Here is a 7,922-nt window from a genome sequence, read left to right as displayed (position 1 = left end):
TCACTGGCAGCTTTGCATGAGGCTCTTCCCCTACCTCTCACATTAGCGCAATATGCTCTACTCTGGCAGGCAAGCCCATGCAGCCCCGGAGGAGGAGCGTGCCCCATTGGGGCTGTGCCAGGATCCCAGAGGGAATTTCAGATGGATTTCTCCCTAGAGCCAAGACACATGTTCTTTCTTAGTCTGCTTTGTCACATTATTTTTGTCTTAAACTATCCTTTTTCAGAATTAGATGGAGCTCTCCTTTTTCCATAATTCTATAGGTGAAACACACATTTTATTTAAAATCAGATGGAAAAAAAAAACAAATCAAGAAAATATGCATAAAGTTTATTTTTTTAAATTGCCAGAGGGTACATGTGCTTATCAGAGAGAGATATAGAGGAAGAGGGCAAAAGCATCTCCAATGGGGTATGGTCATGCTGCAAACTCCTCCATTTCTTGCTGAGGTTCTGGCAGACATGACACATGGCTGGCATGTTTCTCAATCTGCAAGGTTGAGATTTGAAAAGCAGTTGGCCATGTGGAATCCAGGCCCCTTAACCATTAGGCCATGGGGCTAGCCCCAGATAGTTTAATTTATACTATTCTTTAAAGGAAGACAAAATATAAAGATTGAAAATATCAGTTTCATTTCCAGCTTGGAGTGGATGAGGGCCAGAACACTTTGTTTGAAAACAAACAATAAAAATGGATCCTCGTAATTTAACAGCTGATATTTTGCATCCTCCCCGGGGCTTCCTGCCCTGAAATGGCTGGTTCCTTCCCCTGCGGCTCCTAAATTCCTGTGTGGATTTCCTCTTGGTTCTGTGTTGGCCACCATCATAGAGATATGCCCAGGCTAAGCAGGTGGCTCTTGTCCATCTCTGTGAAACTTTGGCTGTGTGTCTATAACTAAGGGGCTCAAATATGTCCCTGCAGTCAATCTAGGAGCAACTAGTTTCATTTCAATGGTCATTCCCTTAATGGCTGAAACATGGAAGGACAGTGTATTTGTTCTTATTGCCCTTTTTTCTTTTTAATTGGGTTATTAAACGGACAGAATGATATCAGTCATTTCTGCGCTCATTGTAATAAAGCTGGCAGCAATAAAATAAATTTTAAAATGACAGATTAGGAAAACACATTTAGTAATTTATAAGTTCAAGAGACATTTAAACAGGGGCCACCAGCATGCATAATAAAGATAATCCAGCTTTACTTATCTTCACATCTTTTTAATAACACAGATACCATGCTGAGTGCTTGATGAATATGAACTCATTTAAAAGCTCCTGACAGCCTTGTTGCTATAGCACCCATTTTCCAGATGAAGAAACTGAGTCATTGAGAGTGAAGTAACATTTATAAATTCAAATAGCACCTAAGCAACGGGGCACAGACTGAAAACAAGGCAGGATACCTTTCTCTCCTCAGTTGTTCTGTCCTACTCTTACCAGTGATTTGAAGTATTACGTTTCTTCCATCACCCTTATTCCTTCCTCTTTCCTCCAGGGATCAGACAAGTGATCTACATAAGCAAGAAAGAGAAGAAAAGACTTATTCGTGTGTAGTTACCCCACACAGCAGAACGTGTAGCCCTAGATAAAATTCTATCCATGAGACCAAACGGTGGCATAGTGGAAGCATAACTGAATGTTCATGGAAGGATCCTGGGTTCACATCCTAAGACCTCCTAGTGTACATAACACGTGTGCACTCCTGATCCTTGCTAGCTGGGACCATGGATGGCTCATGGCATGGGGACCCTAGTGAGGATGTGCCTATATCTCTGTGTCTTTCTCATGAGATAAATATATTTTTTTACCCAAAGACTTGATGCCAGACACGTAGGAGAAAGTGATGGCAAAAAAAAGGGAGATTAAGGGAGTCAATAGTAGGCAAAGTGTTGTTGGAATGTACACAGACTGTGAGTTGTAGAAACTGCTACCACCCTGACCTGGCCCCCTTACCTGTTAAGGAATGAATGTTTATTTATTTATTTCTTCTAAAAAACAAAAATTATCCAGTATAACTTTTCAGCCATTTCAGAACCTAGCAGTGGTGCTACTTGAAGGGCTTTGACACTGTATTCACCAAAGGAGCTTAAAAGGTAGCTTTATCTTTCACGCCCATCTTCCAGATAGGTTCACTGAGCTTTAGTGATAGTATGCTGCTTAAAGGCACAACACCTCCAAGATAAGACTGAAACCTAAATCAAAATGTAGAACTTCTATTTCTGGACCCATTTTCTCATAAGATATTTTTAAAACAAATAACTTTACAAGCAAATGCTGCAGGAGAGGATGCTTTGCCATGCCAAGTTCAGCAACGTGTTACATTACAAGGTTTCTCCTTTCACTTCTATAATTACTAAAATAAAGTCATTGTGTTTAAAGTTGAATCCTGGCCAGTTATCACCATTCTTCAGCCTATATTAGGTTCTGAATTACCCTGAAGGAAGCATGAGTGAAAGGGATAATATTCCCTGAAGTCTTGTAATTTAGTCAAAAGCTTAGTTTTCAGCAAACCTATTGTTTGATAGAATACTCCTCTCTTTTTATGTATTTTCCCCCTTGACATTTTTCTGTGCCCTAAGGCTAGACTATAAACTGCATCTGCTCTAAGACCTTGGTTCTTGATTTTATCTCCTACAGCAAAAAGGAAAGAAAACTCATTATGAAGCTTCACTTATGATTCTACCATTATGCCAAAATTACAAGCAACTCCAAGTAAGCATTTTCTTTTTATCATCTTGATTGGGTAATTAATTACTTCAGGCCTGAGTTATAGAAAATGTAGCTTCTATAGTTTTTTCTTCCAGTAGCTATTTCTCAGATTTGAATATTATAATAATTACTAAATTTGAAAGGTCAATTTATAAATCCCTTAAACCTTTTCTATTCCAAACAATAATAAAAGGAATAAGTGGCAAATAAATGGCAGATAAGATTGTCTATAAATTTGTCTTTCAGAGTATATATTAATCTTTTCTGGGTTGATAGGTATTTAAAAATATTAGCCTAGATAAACATATTGCCAATCCTGCCTTTCATTTTAAATGAATCTCATTTCTTTTGTTTGCATTTCAATCCACTTTAAGGAGTCACAAATAAAATATATTATATCATAGGAATCATAAAATGCAGGTGTTGGGATGAAAGAGCATCTTAGCACCTGCATTTTATGGGGATATAAAGGAGATATATAATACAGTTAAAAGAATGTTTGCTTTGCCTTTGTTTCCTCTGAGAAAAAAATTGAAAAGTATTTGTCCATCTAGAAAGAAACATGTGAACTAGCAATGTATTTAAAAAGAAGGAAAAATAAAAAGATAAGGAGAGCTATGCTACAGAGTAGGACTGTCCATGAATGTATAAGTAAGATGCTTTGATAAATGTCATTATAAATACAAGACATGAAAAGAATAAGAATGTGGATGTCATAACTACCATTTATTACTTCCCAGCTTGTTTGTGTTTCTCAGAAACCAAACTGAGCTGAGTATGTGAAAGTTGTCAACACAGCACCCAAAACTCCTGCCTGGGCTTTATGCACCTGGGTTACATGAGGATTTGTAAACCCTTTCAGAAAAAATGACCGATGAATACAGGTCTTCCAAGACTCCAAACAAATGCAAATGTGTGGATCAAAGGCTGCAACAATCAATCCACAGCTGTTACCAGGCAGCCAGGGCATTAAAATAATGATAAGAGGATGCCTTCCAGCAAAGTAAAATCAGACAGCACCTCCAGCAGGGGAAGCTCCAGTTGTCCTTGAAAGGGCTTGAGATACAGATTCAGGCTCCAGGACCAAGTAAATACCTTGGAGCTTTAAGTGGATGCCTCCTTGGGAGTTTGTATTTATTTGTGCCTTGATTTCTGAAGGCTGACTCAACCTTTTTCCAAAAAAAAGAAGGAGTAGAAATGAGCTGACATTCTGAATTCCATTTAAGCCCTGGAGGTGATGCTCTTACAAATGGCCTCTCACTTGCAGCTTAAAGCCTCCGATGTTTTATCCTCAAAAGCCACTGGCAGAACTCATCTTTCAGGAAGACAGCACTTCCAAAAATGATTCTTAAAAATGTGCAAAGAAAAAAAAAAGTTATCTGCTAGACTGTTGCTTTTCTTAAGCAAAGCAGAATTCATTTGCTAACAATAAATTCAAGGACAAAATTGCAAAGCTACTGCATTTGGTCAATAAGCTGTTGACTTTTTCTCTAAGGATGTCTCCACAGAGGCCTTCTGGTGTCCAGTGAGCAATGGTGTGGGAAGGGTGGCAAGGATGATTTCTCAGATGTGATGAAAGCCACAGAATAAGACCAGCATGTTTAACTTCCTCTCTGAAGCAAAGGACTGTTAGAGTGGGGACTTGCATTACAGGAGCAAAATTAACTATCTCTAAAAACTAATGCAAAGAAAACAGAGGATAGAAAACTCAAAGATATGAGGATGTGTTTAGTAACCACAACATGCCTAGTGATTCTCTGAGGTCGGTTTATATTATCTTCTCTGAATATTTGTAATCATTCTGAAAGGTGGTGCTGTTATCTTTTATAGAAGGTCAATCAGAGGTTCAATAATACATATTTTAATTGCAGTGAAATTAAGTTCTAAAAGCTTATTGGTTATCCCTCTGGTCACCCTACTCTCTCCACACTGTACTTCTGCTGTATTCCCAAATGCAATTGTGTGCATCATTCTAGTCAATGACAATAGTACTCACTATCTGCATGTTGGGAAACATGATGAGATATCCTAATATTGGATAGCAGCTTGAAGCATTGTGAATGTTCAAAAAAAGATTGCTAAAAATGTGTTGATCTAGTAGAAACAGTGAAGAGCTTTCCCAAAAGAAGAGAGTTGTAATAACTCCTGAGCCTCATCTTAGCCCTGGAGCTAGATCACCACTGACATCTTGATTGCATACGTAGTACATGCAAGTACGCATGCACGCCTACATCTATGCAGTGATACTCTTGTATGTATTTATTAACAACCATATCTTTTATATGCCTATTTAGTCTTCATAATGATTTTGAAGCAATTTAATTTTTATTCTCTTTTTAGACATAAACAGTTTCTAGAATAGATACTGCTTGCAAATAGGTATAATACAATGAAGCCAAATGCACATGTGTCTGATTCTCAAGTCCATGATTCCAAAATCCCATAATATTTACCTCTAAGTTTTTGTATTTTAAAATAAATATAGGGCCAGCAGGTGGCATGGTGGTTAAGGTGCTGGACTCCCACATGGCTGACTATGGTTTGAATCCCATACCTGATGGCTTGAAATCCATGCCAGGCATATGTGCATGCATGCCCAAAATCTTGAAAGAAGAATGGACAAAATGGGATTGCAGTGTGGCCATCCTTCCTGGAGGGTGATTTGTTACTTTCCTTATCTCTGTCTCTCTGTCTCTCTCTGGTGAGCAATGTCTCTGGGGTCTTAATCCCATTTCAAAGCATCCCCTACATGCCATCGGTTAAGCTCTGGTCACATGACATATCACATAAAAAAAATATCTGTCATTGAAATATCAAATGACAGGCCAACAGGCAGCATGGAGGTTAAAGTGGCTAGATCCCACAAGGCCAACTGCATGGTTCAAGTCCTGGCCCCAATGGCTTTAAAAACACACCAGATGCATGTACATGCATGCTTAAAATCCTGAGAAGAGAATGAAGGAGGAGAGATAGCAGCATGGCCACTCTCCAGGGCAGAGGGAGGAGGGATGATATCTCACTTTCTCTCTCTCCACTTCTCCTTTCCCTCATTCTCTTTCCTTTGTGAGCACATGCATCCTATAGTAGAATTTTAAAATAGGAATGGACAGTCATGTACTATATATTTAATATAAAGTAGCCTAAGATATGCATATATATGACAAGTATGGAGTTAGGTCTCAATTTTCTATTTAACTTACTAAAAATCCTGGTAAAAATACAAATAAAACAAAGCAGAAACATAGTTTTATGTTTCGCTTCTTTTATGCCTTGACCCTTTGCCTGGTCAAGATGTTTTTTTCTCCGTTCATTTCAATTCTTTACGTTCTATAATATAAACCTGCATATCCTGTTATCCCACTATCCACCTGTTTTCCACAATCCCCATCATTAACACTGAGCTCTATACCAGGATGGTTTTGCTTGTGTCAGGGTACTTATAACCGGGTTCTCTTTTTAAAAAAATAAATGTGAAATTTACTCATCAGTCTTTGCCATGGATTTCTATCAACATGCTTTTCCCAATAAGCGCTTTCTCTATTATTTCTACTGAATTTCTGTTTTGATTTCCTCTTCCTAATCTATGGGACAGTCTCTATTCTCCTGTTCTACTAAGCTCTCTTTTTCAAACCTTTGAGTTTTCCCCCTAGGATAGCATTATTTTTTTACATGGTAGTAATGAGATTATGCAGTTCACTGCCTTCAAAAATAAAAATCACTTTTTGATTGAATTAACAACTGAAAGTATCTTATCAATGAGCCACATGACAGTGGAGTCTTGAAAATTCTAATACTTAACTCTACACATAAAATAACTGATGGAAATTTATATTTAGTGACAGAACTCTCTTCAAACTCCTGAAGCCCCCTCTGCCACCTTTCCCTCATTTTGTGATCTCTCTTCACAACCAGAGATTGTGATTTAATGACAGCTTTGTGAAAAAATTATCATTATAATAAAACTATATATTTCTTAATTCACTTCTTTATTATTTCTTCATCAAAATATCCATCCATTGGGACCAGCAGTTAGCGTAATGGCTATGCCGCTGGACTCCCACATAGTCGACTACGGTTCGCGTCCAGGACCCGGTGGCTTAAAGCTCACGCTGGGAACGTGTGTGCACATGCCCAAGATCCCAAGAGAATGGAAGAGAAGGTATTGTAGCGTGGCCATCCCCCCTGGGAGGTGATTTCTCGCTTTCTGTCTTTCTGTCTCTCTCTGTCTGTCTAGCGAGTGTATGCGCCCTATAGCAAAAATCTCTCCAAAAAAAATCCATCCCTTCATCCATTAGTACAACCATTCATGTATAAACAGTGGTAAGACTTGGCCTGATGATCAAATATAAAAGTATCCCAATTTTTTTAGAGAGTTTTTGTTTATTTGTTTGTTTTTGCTCTAGGGGTCATGTGCTCACCAGAGAGACAGAGAGATGCACACACATGTTTCAAGCTGCCACATCCAGGACCCAAACTGTAGTCAGCCATGTGGGAATCCAGCAATATAATCATTACACTGTCTGCAAGCCCTGGAGTATCAAAATTTAAACAGAGAACCCCAACTTCATAATTTTTTAAAGAATTATTTGCTTCATTGTATTTATTATTTTTATTGATTTTTAATTTGATATAGGGCATGCATGCTCACAAGAGAGAATCTGGGGTGGGGTGAGAAAGCAAGTCACCAAGTCTGGGACTTGAACCATAGGCAGCCCTATGGAAGTCCAGAGTCTTTAACCACCACACTACTTCCTGGCCCTGACTTCATTATTTTTAAATAAAACTTCATAACCAGGACAGATAATGCTCCATGGGAAATCACGTCTAAGGATATGTACTATTGGAACTAGCAGATGGTGCAATGGTTACATTTGTGGACTCCCACATAGTTGACTGCAGTTCAAGGCCCAGATCTAGTGGCTTAAAACTCACTTCAGGTGCATGTGCGAGTGTACCCAAAATCCCAAGAGAAGAATGGAGAAGGGATTGCAGTATGGTCATCCCCCCAGGGGAGGGGTGATTTCTCACTTTCTGTCTCTCTGTCTCTCTCTGTATCTTCAGCTAATGCCTGCACTCTGTAGCATAAAAAGCTTTCTCTTAAAAAATATATATATCCACGGGACCAGTAGTTAGCATAATGGCTATGTCGCTGGATTCCCACATAGTTGACCGCGGTTTGTGTCCCAGACCCGGTGGCTTAAACTCACGCCGGGC

General features: G+C 38.8%; 1 long non-coding RNA gene across 1 annotated transcript in view; it reads left to right on the top strand.

Annotated features, from left to right (window-relative positions):
- Positions 1-2,635: 2,635 nt before the first annotated feature.
- Positions 2,636-7,922, top strand: part of LOC102484169 (uncharacterized) — an 18,139-nt gene continuing 12,852 nt past the window's right edge. Inside the window, exon 1 of the long non-coding RNA XR_334896.1 lies at positions 2,636-2,711. This is a non-coding gene — a long non-coding RNA (uncharacterized LOC102484169). The remainder of the gene's footprint in view (positions 2,712-7,922) is intronic.

This window comes from Tupaia chinensis, unplaced genomic scaffold (assembly GCF_000334495.1).
Source record: "Tupaia chinensis unplaced genomic scaffold, TupChi_1.0 Scaffold000309_1, whole genome shotgun sequence".
Lineage (NCBI taxonomy): Eukaryota > Metazoa > Chordata > Mammalia > Scandentia > Tupaiidae > Tupaia > Tupaia belangeri.
This window is presented reverse-complemented; position numbering and strand designations above follow the sequence as displayed.